Source organism: Pipistrellus hanaki (assembly GCF_964339955.1).
Source record: "Pipistrellus hanaki genome assembly, chromosome: 5".
NCBI lineage: Eukaryota > Metazoa > Chordata > Mammalia > Chiroptera > Vespertilionidae > Pipistrellus > Pipistrellus hanaki.
In genome coordinates, this window is record NC_140507.1 from 62,736,553 (window position 1) to 62,752,120 (window position 15,568).

General features: G+C 44.4%; 1 protein-coding gene, 1 long non-coding RNA gene and 1 pseudogene across 4 annotated transcripts in view; 1 reads left to right on the top strand and 2 right to left on the bottom strand.

Moving 5' to 3' along the window:
* The window catches only part of MFAP3L (microfibril associated protein 3 like), a 41,816-nt gene extending 31,876 nt beyond the window's left edge, over positions 1-9,940 (bottom strand). The window contains exon 1 of the mRNA XM_084884382.1: positions 9,730-9,940. The gene's annotated coding sequence lies outside the window, so the exon portion shown is untranslated. The remainder of the gene's footprint in view (positions 1-9,729) is intronic.
* Positions 9,941-10,873: 933 nt separating this feature from the next.
* The window catches only part of LOC311622515, a 33,550-nt gene continuing 28,855 nt past the window's right edge, over positions 10,874-15,568 (top strand). Inside the window, exon 1 of one of the 2 annotated variants that reach the window (XR_014795000.1) lies at positions 10,874-11,125. This is a non-coding gene — a long non-coding RNA (uncharacterized lncRNA). The remainder of the gene's footprint in view (positions 11,126-15,568) is intronic. The other variant, XR_014795001.1, reaches the window with a different exon arrangement.
* On the bottom strand, positions 13,755-14,111 carry LOC311622571 (protein BEX4-like; annotated as a pseudogene). Its single transcript has one exon. The product of its transcript is annotated as a protein BEX4-like (transcript).

Sequence of the window (15,568 nt, forward strand, 5' to 3'; positions counted from 1 at the left end):
AGAACACACGCAGGCTGTTCGTTTCCATCCATGATGACACTGAAAAGAGGAGAAGTCAAGCCACCAACCCTCATAGAAACACATCCAACTCAGCCCAGGGCTCTAGCAAACTGCATACAGTTATCAATGAGGAACACCACAGCCTGGGTACCTCTGAACTGTCATAATTAGGATTAAAAAATAATTTAAAATATTGTGATTATTTATTATTTTTAAAAGTACTGTTTTAAAATTTGTACAAAGAGCAATACTTTAGCACATATTCTAAGATCACCCTTTTCCCCAAGAGAAGTGGTTTTCAGTGTGACAATAGGAAATATACTAAACAAAACATTAGAAGATAGTTGAAAATGTGGATTCGAGGATCTGCACAGAGAATTTTTGAAGGAAGGTTTGCTTTTCTATCACTTTTGATGGGAAAAGGCCCTGTTAGGCTGAGCACACTTTCCAGGTGTTCTCAATTATTTCTCAGCTGGGCAGTTAAGGTTCATGCAAGCGAGGAAAATAATTAGGAGTCAGTCATATCAATTAATTGAACTCAAAGTATTTATAAGGCTACTATTAGTACCAATTCCTGTGGGAATTAAAAACTTATTTTTTTAATCCCACCTGAGGACATGCTTTTTTTATTTTTAATTTTTTTTATTTATGAGAGAGAGAGTGACAGAGACAGAGACAGAGAGAGAGAGAAAGAGAGAGAGAGAGATCAGTTGCCTCCTATATGTGCCCCAATAACAAGGAATCAAACCAGTGACCTTGAGGTATACAGGGATGTTGTTCCAACTAACTGAACCACACTCGCCAGGGCAGATTAAAACATTTTAAGACCAGGTCTTTACCCTAGAAGTGCCCGGAATTTTGATATCTGCATACAAAGTCATATAATTAAGCACCAAACTGGGTAAATACCACAGAAATTCATTGGAGGGCCAGCTGGAAAGGTCACAAAATGTTCCTGGGGTTGGCCAAGTCCTGAAAGATGAATAAAGGTGACAGGGCAGTTTTGACAAGTGGGGGTGGAAACAAACATGGCATGCTAATCCTCCTATATAATAAAGAGGTGATATGCAAATTGACCATCACTCCAACACACAAGATGGCCACCCCCCTGTGGACACAAGATGGCCGCCACAAGACAGCTTGCAAGGGAGGGCAGTTGGGGGTGACCAGGCCTGCAAGAGAGGGCAGTTGGAGGTGACCAGGCCTGCAGGGGAGGGCAGTTAGGGGCAAGCAGGCCGGCAGGGGAGTGGTTAGGGGGCTATCAGGCTGGCAGGCAGAAGTGGTTAGGGGCAATCTGGCAGGCAGGCAAGTGAGTGGTTGGGAGCTACCAGTCCTGGATTGTGAGAGGGATCCATGATTGGAGAGGATGCAGGCTGGGCTGAGGGAATCCCCTCTCTCTCATGCATGAAATTCGTGTACTGGGCCTCTAGTTAAGAATAAAAACCTGTTACAGCATCTTTTAGCAAGGCCCATCTCTAGAACACTATTGGATATTAGGCACCCCTCCAGAAATTCTATTAATAAGAAGCCTCTATGGGCTCTTAGGAGAAATAATAAAAAAGACTTTGTGACACATGATCTATTACTTAGGAAGTAAAAACTACCACCCCAGTAAAGAAGGGGAGATAAATGGCCATGACTTGGAGGTGGGGATGAGATATCCTATGAAGGCAGGAAAGGACCAGAAATCCACTCTTAAGTCCTAGATTCAGATGTACTGGGGAGAAGTGCTCAGCCTCCAATAAAGCAAAGGATTGGTGGTACTCAAATATTTCTTTAATTTCAAGTTCCTCAAAAGTGTTTTAGAAAGGAGAAAAACTTTTGGAAGTCTATCAGGAGGTTAGACTCACTCAGAGACCAAGGAGTCTAGGTTTGTCCCAACCTTCAATGGGGAAAAACTTTCCCTCTCACTTGGGACTGGCAGCAGGAATGACAAAAAGATGGCGTGGAGAGAGCAACATGGCAAAGCAGCCCAGCCCAGGCTTCCCTGGAAAAGCAGAAATTTACAAAATGAAATTAACAATAGCTGCTGAGCAGCAAGAAATATCTATAGTTAGTTACTACAAGGCTTGGGTCTCTTGGAGCCAAACACTAATACAGTTTTCATTCAAATACCTCCCTCTGCTGAAGACCAGAGAAAGTGGTCTTTAAGAGCACAGTCCCTAGACATCTACCGGCCTCCTTACAGGGAGCCTGGCCTCTGGAATAAGAGTTAACTGCTGGTCAATTTGTTACAGATATTATAGAGCTCTCGCTAGTTTCAAGAGGGTATCCGGAACAGCAGCCTCCCAGTTTGCCTGTGAGAGGAACTGCTTTAAAATAAACAGATAAGCATGATTTGAATTAGCCCCAGGCTCCTCTGGCCTTGTTGGAACTGGATGGGCCCCTTCAGTGGGTAATTCAGGAGCACTTGACTCCAACCCATTTATTTCCTTAAGAGGCAAAGCCTTCCCTTATACTCTTCCTGGCACCATGAGCCACTCAAATCCTCAATGGAAAGAAAGAATTGGGATTACTATTATAGTATATTTAAAAATCTCAGCCAGCTTCCTCTTTCCCACTGATTACAAAGAGTCAACTTTTCAGGCCAGACTCTCAAAACAGTTACTTTGTGATCCAGAATTAGAGAAGCCCACCCCACACTAAGTTTCTTTCTGTCTCATCAGCAAAGCCCAAATGCTTCTGCTGGAAGCAGGAGAGCCATCAGGGAATTAATTCCTTCTCTCTGCCATCCTCTCTTATGAAATTCTGTGCCCTGTGATGATGAAGTTCTGACTTCTTCCCACACACGCAGCTCTGTGTATCCTCTTTCCTTACTGTAGGTCCCTCTGCCTAAGCCAATGCAGTGGAAGCTAATCCATTCAGTGATGCAAAATATTGCTTTTGGTAGAAGAGCCTTGAGAATTGCCATTGAGAGGGTGTGCCTGCCACACATCAGCAGTACTTGACCCCAGTCATCCAGTGACATCCTTTCCTTTTCAGCCCACAAGGCTACCACTCCCTGATTCACCTGCCCATCATGTCTGACTGGCATCACTTAATAGACTCCTTTCTTGCTGACGTGCCTCTAATCTTGCCTGTCCTCCGGTCCATAACCATGTTATTGCAGAAGTCAGCTGATGCTAAAAAGTCTGATTTGAAACATATTCCGTGTCTTCATTTTGTCAGAAGTATGAAACTATAAAGTCCTCGGCAGGGCATAGATGATCCTTCATGACCTCTTTCACCTCATCTCTGGAGCATCCCTTTCCTGAACTCCTTGAAGCCCCCCAGAACCTCTGTGTCTCTCACCATGCTGCCTTCCACAAGCTTGCACATCTGGTGAACCCTACTTAGCCTTCACGTCATGGTTCAGAAGCTCTCCAGGACGCCCGGGGAGCCCCTAGCACTCCTTTCCTCACTGACCTTTACCCATAACTCTACCTTTTCACAGTAATTGTCTCTTCACATTTGACCCTCCACTAGATTATAAGCTGTCAAGTTACCAATATTTATTGAATGAAATAAATATTTCATTCTGAATTACTGAATAGGTAAGAGAGGCTTATCTGGAGGTATGGATTCGGAGACACTGGTGTATGGGTGACTGATGCAATTAAATTAAATTACCTGGGAAGAACACAGTGAGCCACAAGATGAAAAGGTGAGGTAGAACCTAGGGAAATTTGAAAGGTGAACACTCAGTGGAAGAGCAATAAAAAACAAACAAACACAAAATGCCCAGCTGACATGGCTCAAGGGTTGAGCGTTGACCTATGAACCAGGAGGTCACTGTTCGATTCCCGGGTTGCAGGCTCGATGCTCAGTGTGGGGTGTATAGGAGGCAGTTGATCAATGATTCTCTCTCATCATTGATGTTTCTGTCTCCATCTCCCTCTCTGTTCCTCTCAAATCAATAAAAATATATAAAAAATAAAATAAAACCACCACCACCACCAAAAAAACCCTACATGAAGCAACAACAGCAAAGGCAAAACAAAAATCATCTAAGGCACACATCCCAGAGACTAAGGCAGAGGAGATTCAAAAAAGAGGAACAGTTCACGCTGAGCTCTTCCTTTGCAGGGGACAATTATTGCATCACTTTATAGGGAAGTTTGGGTAAAAAATCTTACAAAGTTATGCAAATGGAAGCTACACAATATAGATGTAGGGTTTTGTTTTCATTAATATCAATCTTAATCAAGTCTTACTGTTCTTTCCAGTATCAGATTTTATCAGCCCAGGGCTTCCTTTAATCATTCCTGAAAAATTTGTTTCTCTCTTACTCATTTTTTCCTGACATACAGTTTAGTTTCAATTCAAAGCCACTCTTATGACCCTAAGGTAGAAGATTTCTTCAGGTTAGGTTTTCGGAGATGTCAATTCAACTGGACTGTAAGGTTTTGCAGGACAGATATTAAGCCCTTGAACATTAAAGAGGCCGAATAAATATGTCTGGAAAGAGTGACTACATTCCATGTATTTAAACACGGGAGCTAGGTCAGCCCCCGGGAATATGGAGCCTATGGCAAACATTGCTAATTGATCATGGCAACTCCTCAGCTGAGCCTGTATAAGCCCACAGCACTGTAAGCAGCTACTACCCACCTAACATCATTCCCAAGTTAACCATGGTAAATGTGAGCTTTCCCAGCTCTCTGCTCACACAGGCATGGTATGTAGCCAGCTCAGCAGCTGCCTGGCAGAAACAAAGCAGTCAAGTGCGACTTGGCCTTTCTGCTTTACTGTCTGTGTCCTTCTACTAGGAATTGTGAATGAGTTTCCTTCAGTTATTAATTTAGCTCATGCCTACAAATGTCCTTTCAGGTTAGCTCAGAGAACTGAATCACCTGCCCTGAATAACATGCTGATTCTAGATTTCTATCCATCACTGCCCACCTCTGGTTAGATACCCTTTGTCAGAATGCCCCGTGAAACCTGAGATTCAGCTGTACATTGCTTTTTTTTTTTTAAGACGAATCTGGCAGCAGTATAGTCATTGCACGTTCCTGTTTAAAAATCCTCTGCTGGTTTCCCACTGTTTATCTATAATAGGATAAAATCCAAACTCGTTTGCATGACATTAAGTTTCTCACAGTGGAAGGACCACTTCATTCCCCTTCTCCTGCCCCTGCCCATTATTCCATCACACCAAATCCTTCTTTGTGTGTGGCTGCCTTTGCTTTCTATGGCTCCTTTCGATGGCACTTAAGTCACAGACTTGGTGACTGAACACACAACTTTATTATCTTTCTGTTCTGTGGGTTAGAAGTTCAGCATGGGTCTTAATGGGTAATTAAGGAGTTGGCAGGGCTGTGTTCCTCCTGGAAGCTCTAGGGGACCCTTGTTTCTTTGCCTGTGCCAGCTTCTCATTCCTTGGTTCATTCTTTGGTACCTTCAGAGCCAGCAATAGCTGGTCAGGTCTCTCCCACATGGCATCACTCAGAGTCTGCCTTCTGCTTCCCTCTTTCACTTATCAGGACACTTGTGATTACTAGTATACTGACTGGGCCTACTGGATAATCCTGAAAAATCTCTCCAAATCAAGATCCTCAACTGAATCACATCTGCCAAGCCCCAAAGGGAGTATCTTTTTTTGGGGGGGATAGCTATCATTCTAAATACCACGACGGTGTCCCTCAGGCTAGGAAAGTCTACTTCTCTGCCTGGAAGTCCCCCACCCAATTCCTTAGGCATTCCTTAAAGTCCTATGGAAATGTCACTATTTTCATGAGACCCCTCCCCTTTCTCCAGCCCATGGGGCTCATTCCTAAGTCTCCACAGTTCCATTTACAACCACCTCTCCTGCGGCACTTACTTGGAACTATATAGTTTATCTGTCCTCAAGCATATCTCGCTGACTGGGTTGTGAGTCAATGTCATTCATTTTTGCAGCCTCTGGGGCCTAACTATAACAGATTGTAGGGAAGAAAAATGAACTGTGATATTTTGATGAGAAAAGACCTCAGGTGGAGGCAGGCACAAGACCAATAAATTCAGAGAACTTCTGTTTTGAGTACAGTTTAGAAACTATTTCTGATAGCTCTTACCTGGTTATCATCACAGGATCAACCAAACCCCTTAATCCTTTAACCACTCCAAGAAGGTACTACAGCAACCATTTTTATCTAAGTCCATGTTTAATTTCATTTCATTGTGATTTGCCGTGGGTCACAAAATGTGGTCACAGTTTTAAGTGTCCTGGGCTTGGCTAGACAAGAAACAGGCCACACATCAAGTGCTTGGTTAGATGTCCAGTTAGTGCAGATATTATCTGCCTGATTTATGAATTCAAAAAAAAAAAAGAAAAAAAAAGGAAAGAAAATGACACTCATCTAACAAATCTGACTATACTATGTTGGAGGCTAAAAGCAACTTTGCCACAATAATTATTTGGTATCTCAGTATCTGGAAGTCCTTGCATTAAAAACATAGAACAGAAAGTTCAAATTAAGCCAAGTTTATATAGCCTCAACTATTTAAATTGCAAGCCAAACAAGGAGTTGAATAAATTTAGGTCATGTTAATGGGGTGGTTGGGAAGATCTACAGTGAAACCTCAGTTCTCGAACTTAATTCATTTCCAAAGGCTGTTCAAGAAACAATTTGTTCGAAAACTGAATCATTTTCCCCATCAGAAATAAAGTAAATTGAATTAATCCATTCCAGACCCCCAAGTGGTTCCCTGTTTTAACCTTTCTCAATTGCCTATGATCATTGTTTTGCAACCATTTTCTCACCTTTAGCAATATCAGCACTCATTATGATCTCTATATTTTAAAATGGTGCTAATTGTGGATTTTGCCCTGCCATGCTTAGTAACCAGGTCAGACACACAAACACCTCTATTATACTTTGCAATTCTTTCTTTTATTAAAAAAAAACAAACCCTATTTTTATTGATTTCAGAGAGGAAGGGAGAGGAAGAGAGAGAGAGAGAGAGAGAAAGAGAGAGAGAGAGAGAGAGAGAGAGAGAGAGAGAGAGAGAGAGAAACCAGTGATGGGAGAGAATCATTGATAGGCTGCCTCCTGCATGCCTTACACTAAAATTGAGCCCACAACCCAGTATGTACCCTGACCTGGAATCAAACTGGTGACCTTCTGGTTCACAGGTTGGCGCTCAACCACTGAGCCACGCTGGCTGGGCTATTTCTTAAGTTCTGTCGTTCTCACAACTTTCCTTTTCACTTTGCTGCTATCACTAACCTTCTTAGGACCCATGGTGTCTTACTGTATATATTTAACAATAATAAGCAACAACGACACCAGAAAAACATAAAAATACTCACAGCACAATTAACAACTCAAGATTTAGGGGTAAACTGACTCATAATCATACATTCTCTCCTTTGTCACCTAAGAGATGCATGATTGATCATACAGGTGTCCGAAAGGGTTGTTGGGTTGAGGACCAAATTATTTGAGATGGGTGACGGTCCAGAAGTGAGGTTTGACTGTATTTTTAAAGGTAATAGTTTGCTATGAATATCTAATGTTACTAATTCCTATAAAGTTTAGAAAGCTAAAGACATGAAAAAATAATTACATGCTTGGCAGTTGAGCTGCAAGAATCCAACATTAGGTACAAAAGAGAAGAAATTATTACCTGTTTTCTAATTTGAATACAAAAATCTACTTTGCTACTTTCTCTTCAATATCAATAATAAGATATCTCTTGAATCTAAATCCTGTTGGTTTTGTTAGTTTTAGATTAAGAGAATATGGCGTTTAAATATGCCTTTTGTTAAATTTCATTGCCCTTCCTAACTAAAAAACAAAACCATATATGTAGATCTAGAAAGGGCCTATTGATCTATATTAAACCTCACATTCACAAAGGCTTAGTGCTTCCTCAAGGTCAGCAGAGCTGGAACTAACTTCCACTTGGGGAAGCAGCCTGAGAACGCCTGACCTGCTCTGCAGGATAAGTTGTACACATAAGTGCTGCTTCATGGCAGACTTTTAACCTGGTGCATATTTATTAAAAAAAAGAAGCACAATTTCTCAATATCTGTTTCTCAATCGTCTAAAGTTTTCTATAAATGTATTTAGAATGCATTTAGGAGCAATGAACACCAAACTGTTTGGCTAAAATGGAGGACTTTGGGCCTAGACTGTAGAAATCATATTGTTGCTATTGTTGTTGTCTGGAAATTTCAAGCCTTTCCTGTTATTAAATCTCGGTTATGTTTAGGCATAGCATAGAGCACACTTGGGAAAACCATCCAAGGTAGCTGGAATTACAGTGGGAACCAGAGCAGGCAAGAGCAAACATTAAAAGCTCTTCACAGCCCAATGAAAAGTCAGTGTACCTTGAAAGTCTGTTAAGGTCTATCAAGAATACAAACAAAATGTTTTCTAATAAGCTTAATAAAGAAAAAGCTGAACCCACTAAATGGTACTTATGGAAATGGGTTTGAGGACACAGTTTTAATTAGAGGTAGAACTAGTTCCTACTAAAACAAGGATGGCTTACCTTGCTCTTAATAAATCCAAAAATCCTAGTAGTGGTAATGGTACTAAATATTAGGAAGAGCCAACAGTAGAAACCGCAGTGGGAATCTACAAATTGTCTTTAAAAAAAAAAAAAAATATATATATATATATATATATATATATATATATATATATATATATATGCCAGTAAAACTACATTGATCTAACTTACTCCTCTGAAAATAAATCTTCCATCTTGAATTTCATATTGAACAATTTTACTATGTTCAGCATAGTAGCAACTGGGAACAAATGTATTACATGTAGAAATAAAAGTGAGAAAACTTTACAGAAAAACACACAAAACAAAACCAACCCTGCTCTTCTGCAATGATAGCCTCCCAACTTCTTAATATAAAGATAACACAAAATAAATATTGTACAGTAACCAAACTTTTCTGTAACAAGTATTCTTAACAACAATGGCAATTCAACCATAAAAGGTTATTTTCTACAGTGTGAGCAGATAATGGACCTGCAAACATTTTTTTTTTTCCTAGCTTGCTTTGTAAATCTTGCAACTTGCAAGCTCCAATTTTTTTGGACGGGGAAGGCAGGTTAATGGTCGAGCGTAAAATAAATCAGCTCAGCAAATACTTTATTTTTTTAAGCCGATGAAATACGTCATGAAGCAATTCTGTGTCAACTTGCTATGAAGGCAAATGCGACAAACTCGGAGAGCTCCAGTCGCGAGGCGGCGGCTGGAGGCATCCACAGCTTCCAGCACTCCCGCAGCATGGGGACAAGGCGCTGTCCCGGAACCGGACCCACAACCCCCGCTCAGGGCCTTCTGGGGCCAGGACAATGCACCTCACTCCCAATTTCGGGGACACTGAGGCACGGTGACCCGAGCGACCTGGAGTCAGGCGAAGGCTCCCCCACTGCACTTTGGCGTCTCCTTCCCCAGGGAGACCGGGGAGGCTCCTCGGTAGCGCGCGGTAGACACCGCGTTCCATGCTATGGGAGGCTTAAGGTATAAGCCTGAAAGGCGGTGTCCCCAATCCATCCGCCGCCCGCCCCCCAAGCCATCACGCCCCGCAGTATGTTGAAGCATCCTGCGACCCCCAGAAGCCCGCTGCAGGGACCTCCCCGCGCCGCCCAGGGCGCAGCCTGCGTGTCGCTGGCTCCGCCGCCCTAAGTGCCCGAGAAAGTTCCGCGATGACAGCCGCAGCTGCGACTCCACCGCCCAGCAGGTGCGGGGCTCCCTGCGATCGGCGCCCCGCAGCCCGGTCTCCCCGGGCGCCCCTCTAACCTGCCGCCGCCGCCGTGCCGCTCCAGTGGCCGCCGTGCGCCGCTCGCCATGGCCAGCCTGACCGCCCGAGAGCGGCCGCCGCGCCGCGCTCCGCGCCCGACGCCCGGCAGCGCCCACTGCGGACCAGCCGCCTCCGCCGCCCGGGGCAGCGAGGGCCGGGAGCGCGGCGCTGCCCACCCCCGGAGCCGGCGCCGGCGCTGAGCATGCCCAGTGCGCTCGCCGGGCGGCGGAGGCGCGGGGCCGGCGCGCTGTCAAAGCCGCGTTTTCGCAGCAGCCGCCGGCGCGGGGCGGGGCGGGGCGGGCCAGTGGGGAGGGGGGGGGACGGGGGAGGGGTAGACGGGGGGTGGGGGGGAGTGTGCCTCGGGTCCTCCCGCAGAGGAGGCCGGGCTGTGGGCGCCAGGGAATCCCCCGCTCGGTCCCCGCAGCCTCTGGCGCGGCCTCCGCTGCAGGCCGCCAGGTCATCACGGAGCAGGTGGCATTTATTTCTGAGGCCGCCGTGCTTGGGCAGTGGGACTGGCAACTGAGAAGCAGGGCACAACCAGAACTTCCATTGCAACTTTGTTGAGCTGAGCATCGCGTCGCACTGTTATTCAGGGAGAGGATTCGTCCCGGGGACCCGAGAGAACCAACCACACACACCCGCTACCTCCCCGTCTCCAAGGCCACCAGCCGAGCCACCTTTTGATCAGAAGCTTCGCAAGCCTTCCCGGGCGGCTCTGCTGTCAGTTCTAAAGCCCGCACGGAATAAGCTGGAATAAGACACTGTTGTCTTCTGAGTGGTGTGGTTCCAGAGATTTTTGCATTTACTTATTTTTTGATTATTTGTCGTTTCTAAGTTTTCTCTAATGTACAATGTGGTGCTTTTAAAATAAGATGGGTTAGTCTAAAACTCCTGCAGAAGTCTGGCAGCAATAATCCTGCATTGTAGGCGCACCCCACCATCTCCCCCCCCTTTTTTTTTTACTTGCTTCAATTTCTGAGGCGCAACCCCCCCCCCTTCTAGGCCCGCCCCTGGCCACGCCCCCACCCATCTTTCACTTCCGTACCGCCCCCTTCTCCTGCAGCTGCTGCCAAAACCCGGAGAGGTGGACCTTGCCCGCTGACGCTGTGGCTCCTGCAGGCAGATCGGGTTTGTTCCGCCGCCGGGTCAGGGATGGCTGTCACCGAGAAAGGAGGCTTTAAGAAGCTCCCAGTTTCTCTCCTCCTTCTCCCGGCCCCTGGCCAATGAGGCCAAATAGCGCCGCTGACCCCCTGCCCCGAGTTCGGACCCGCACAAGTGGGTCAGGACCTGACTGAGCATGCTCTGGCAGCCGCACTGGCTGCGTCGGGTTGCCCAAGGTTGCTCGCTCATCACTACGTGGAAGGTCAGGAGGCCGATGGAAACTGGGCACTAGAGGTGCGCGAGAGTCTGGACAGGTCGTCCTTGCAGTGGCCCGTGGTGGGGCGGGGACCAGGTGGGGAGGGGGGCGTGCAAGGATGGGGGTGCGGGGCATTTGGTTTCCCTAAAAGACTAACATTAGAAATGATATTTTAACATCACTTTTTATGACATCTCAAATAACAACACATTTTAGCTCTAAAAATTTTCAGCCTGGGTAGCTTTCAGGCAATCTAAGCCTCCTTTCATATACATTTAAAAAATATTTAATAGGCATTCTTTACAGTTGCCTTCAAATTCTGAAATTTCACCTGTTTTATCAAAGATTAAATTTTTATCCTTACTCTCAATTCTTCAATATTGTATTCCTTTTTATAAATTTAGGCTGTACTGCATTCACTCTCAAATTCTCCTGTCTCCCTTTCAAATTCTCAGAGAACCTGCAGAATGTGCTCATACTGTCTTGGATAAACTCGAGGCAGGTGTGAGGAACTTGCTTTTAATCCTCTGTCACAGAGGAGAAGACTGAAATGGAGTGAGTTTCCAGGGAAGATATTTTATAGGCTTGAGATAAAATCAGGAACCCAGAGAGCCTTGCTTTGAGTCCAGGCAGGAGTGGGACAGTTGGGGGGTGGGGGGGGAGAGAAAGGAAGTTGGGCATATGGGCCAGTGGAAAATACCCTCAGTGGGTTGGCTCCATGTCAGTGTCTTCCCTTTGTGCAGCCTTAGCTTAAGCATGGCTGGAGACACCATCTTTAAGTACTTCCCCAGCCTAGGCTCCTAATCTGTCTGCAGCCATCCTCATCCCTGAGCTCTCAGACTTCATTGTGGCTGGTACCTCTGAGCACTGCTCTTGAATTTGCCCAGGTCCCCATGACATCTACATCACAAGTAGTGTAGCCTGGGGAAGGTTGACATCTCTTCAGTAGTCCTTTCCACCACTCCTCCCAGTGGAAACTTTATGGTCCAGTGTTCCATGACCTCTGACAGTTCCTTCTCCAGGTTCCTTTCCTCCGCACCACTCCCCATTGTCGGTGTTCGGTCTGGCCTCTTTCCCTTCTCATTTCTCTGAGGGCTCTCCTCCACTCTGATGATTGTCAGTACCAAGGTGGTGTTCATTTGGTGTGTGCACGTGTGACCAAGTTAGTTGTTTATTGCTGGGATCCTTTCTGCTCCACCAGGCACCTGTTCTGATTAGTCAGTGTCTATGCCCGACTGTCCATACCAGTTGGTAATATTTTGAATATTATCTTTGCCCCAAACCATAACCTCTTTTACACATCTACCTGAGTTCAGACCCTTATATGTAATCTACCAAATGTCCTATTTGCTATGACCCTCAGGAAATTTGAACCCAGTATGTCCCAAACAGAACTCATGAGCTATAGTTGCTCTTCTGCCTATATGTCTGTTATCCTAGATTCATCCATCTTCCTCTCCCCTATCATCTTGCTAGTGACTGGTACTGTCCACCCTGCCCTTAGACATATCTGCATATAAGACCCTCCACCTTCACCTCCCTTTCTCTCTCTGTGTACCTGCCAATCCATCCTCCACACCTCCTCAGATTTTCTTTTTAATCAAATCATATTGCACTATGTCGCTAAAAATCCTTAAGTGGATTCATAGTGCCTTCAGGATAGGATCTAAGTTTCAAACCTGAACTGGTCCCTGTGTCCTTCTCCAGATTAGCCTCCAGCCAGTGTCCCCTAGGGCCCCATAGCCGGCAATCCGAATTCCTTGTCGTGCACATTCACACCTCTGTGTTCCTTTAGTTTTCCCTCTGTCTTTTCCCCTTGTCCATCTCTTGGCAACATCTTCAAGACTCAGTTCAGGCTGGGTCTCTCTGACCTCCCCAAGGTGACTTCCTCTTGAATACTTCACTTGCATCATATACCTTGTATTCATTTTTAATTTTATTTTTAAACTGCTTTATTAATTTCACATAATGAAAAGAACATTTTCCCCCCAAAAAACTGGGTGAAATTGCCCTGCTGGACACAGAGTTTTACACTTAGACCATAGGATATTCAGTTAGAAACTGGTAAGAGAAAACACCAAAAGGTTTACAGAAAAGTATATCAGCCCTGACTGGCTTGGCTCAGTGGATAGAGCATTGGCCTGTGGACTGAAGGGTCCTGTGTTCGATTCCAGTCAGGAGCATGTACCTTGATTGTGGGCACATCCCCGATAGAGGGTGTGCAGGAGGTAGCTGATCGATGTTTCTGTCTCATCAATGTTTCTAACTCTCTATCCCTCTTCCTTCCTCTCTGAAAAAATCAGTAAAATATATTAAAACACACACACACACACACACACACACACACACCCCTAAGTTTTAAAGCAGAGGCTATGTTATTTTATTATTATTTTTGTATATTATGTTATTATTTTATTATTTGTAAAGCATATGTATATATATTTTTTTGTTGACAGTATAATATATGTTACCCATTCCACCCCTTTCCCTTGGCCCAACCCCTATGCCTCTAGGCCTTCACCACACTATTGTCTGCATCCATGGGCTATCCATATAAGTATGTAAGTTCTTGTTTTATCCCTTCCAATACCCTCCCTCCACTCCTAGATTTGTCAGTCTGTTCCTTGGCTGAGGCCACATTGTGAACCTCAGGGAAAGCCTTAAGATTCAAAGTATAAGGTAAAAGTCAAAATGATTATCAGGTTCAGGAGTTTGGAAGTACATATCGTGCCTCATTTGGTGCTCCCTAGTCTTTCTTCTGATTTCCATTCTTTCTACACTATCTCCCACTTCATTGTGATCCACACGCTTGATAGTTAGGACTCATGGAAAATTAGGTACAAATCACCTAACCCACCCCAGCCAGACATCCCTCCAGGCTTCTGGGCTTCACAAACAAAACCAAACAACTCCAAATGGCGGGGTTCCTCCTCATTCTGCATCAGGGCCAGTCCCTCCTTCATTTTCCTGTTGGGCATTTTCCTTGTTGAGATTTTTCACCGCTTGTACCTCTTTGGATGCCATCATTCCTGGGCCTATCCTTGCTGTCTGCTCCTCCTCAGGATTCTTGCTGAAACACTTGGACCTGAAACCTGCTTCTTCTGCGCCTCCAACTCCTACATGATCACTGGTATGTAGTAAGGAAGCTGCTTGTTTTTCCATGTGTTGACCTCCTGGGGGATTTTACATGGTGACTCAGGGCCATGAGGGAAAATGAACCAAGAAGGGTGTGAGTGACTGCCCAGTCTGGTCTATCTTGCTTCCATTTGGACACCTAACTTTGATTTACTTTCCTTTGCCATATTGTAGGCAACATGACCACAGACCACAAGGGCTCATATCAACAGTCTTTGTATCTTTGTTCTCAGTCCTCAATAAAGTTGTCTTTGTTTTTTTTTTTTTTTTTACAGAGAGGATGAGAGAGGGATAGAGAGTTAGAAACAATGATGAGAAAGAAACATCGATCTGTCCGCAACTAAGGTACATGGGGATGTGCCTGCAACTAAGGTACATGCTCTTGACCGGAATCAAACCTGGGACCTTTCAGTCCGCAGGCCGACACTATCCACTGAGCCAAACTGGTTTCGGCTGTCCTCAATAAGTTTTACTAGATAAATGAATAATAGACACATATATCCATGTATTATTTAAAGTTTATTAATTTTTAAATTTTTATCTGAGAATAGTACATAGAGTGAAAAGAAAAAAATACCAGAGTAGTCACATCATATATAATATAACCTGCTGAATGGTTATGCTCCTTTGAATAATAAAAGCAAGATCTCGGATGTGATCTTAAACCTAGTGATTTTCTTCAGCTTCAGAAATCAGGAAGTATTTTGTGAGCCCGTCTGATGTACTGGTTTTATCAGCCTGTAACTGCACAAAGCCCAGCGCGGTATTACTAATTAATCACAGGGTCCATTGTTCTCTCTTACTGTGTTTCCTTCCACAGTGTAGTTATAAACTCCTAATTAGAGGGTTACTTCTTAGAACACAGTTTGTTTTTTGTTGTTGAAAGTGTGGCATTCTGGGAGGGCAGGTTAACCATTTAGGAATGAACATGATTTTTATAGTTCTACCAGCTCCCATTGCCTGCTGAGAGCACCCAGCGTTAACTGTGGGTGGACTGACTACTCCTGTAGGTGAAGGAGGGGTGGTGAACTCATTCCAGAGCTCCTGAATTGAGTGGGCCAGGGACCGTGCTGCTCATAGCCCCTCCAGTTGGTCCTCATCATATATTTGAAAAATAGTTTTATGTGTGTGAATAAAAGGAAACAAACAAACAAAACAAACCCATTAGTCTAAAACTTCAAGTAGCTCCTAAGTTGGTTTCATTGGCAGAAAGATATATATATATATATATATATATATATATATATATATATATATGGGAAGAATATTGGCCTATTTATTAAACATGTTATTTATGTTTGTCCTTATTCACGTTAGAGTCTGGAGAATATAGACTATGTGTATGC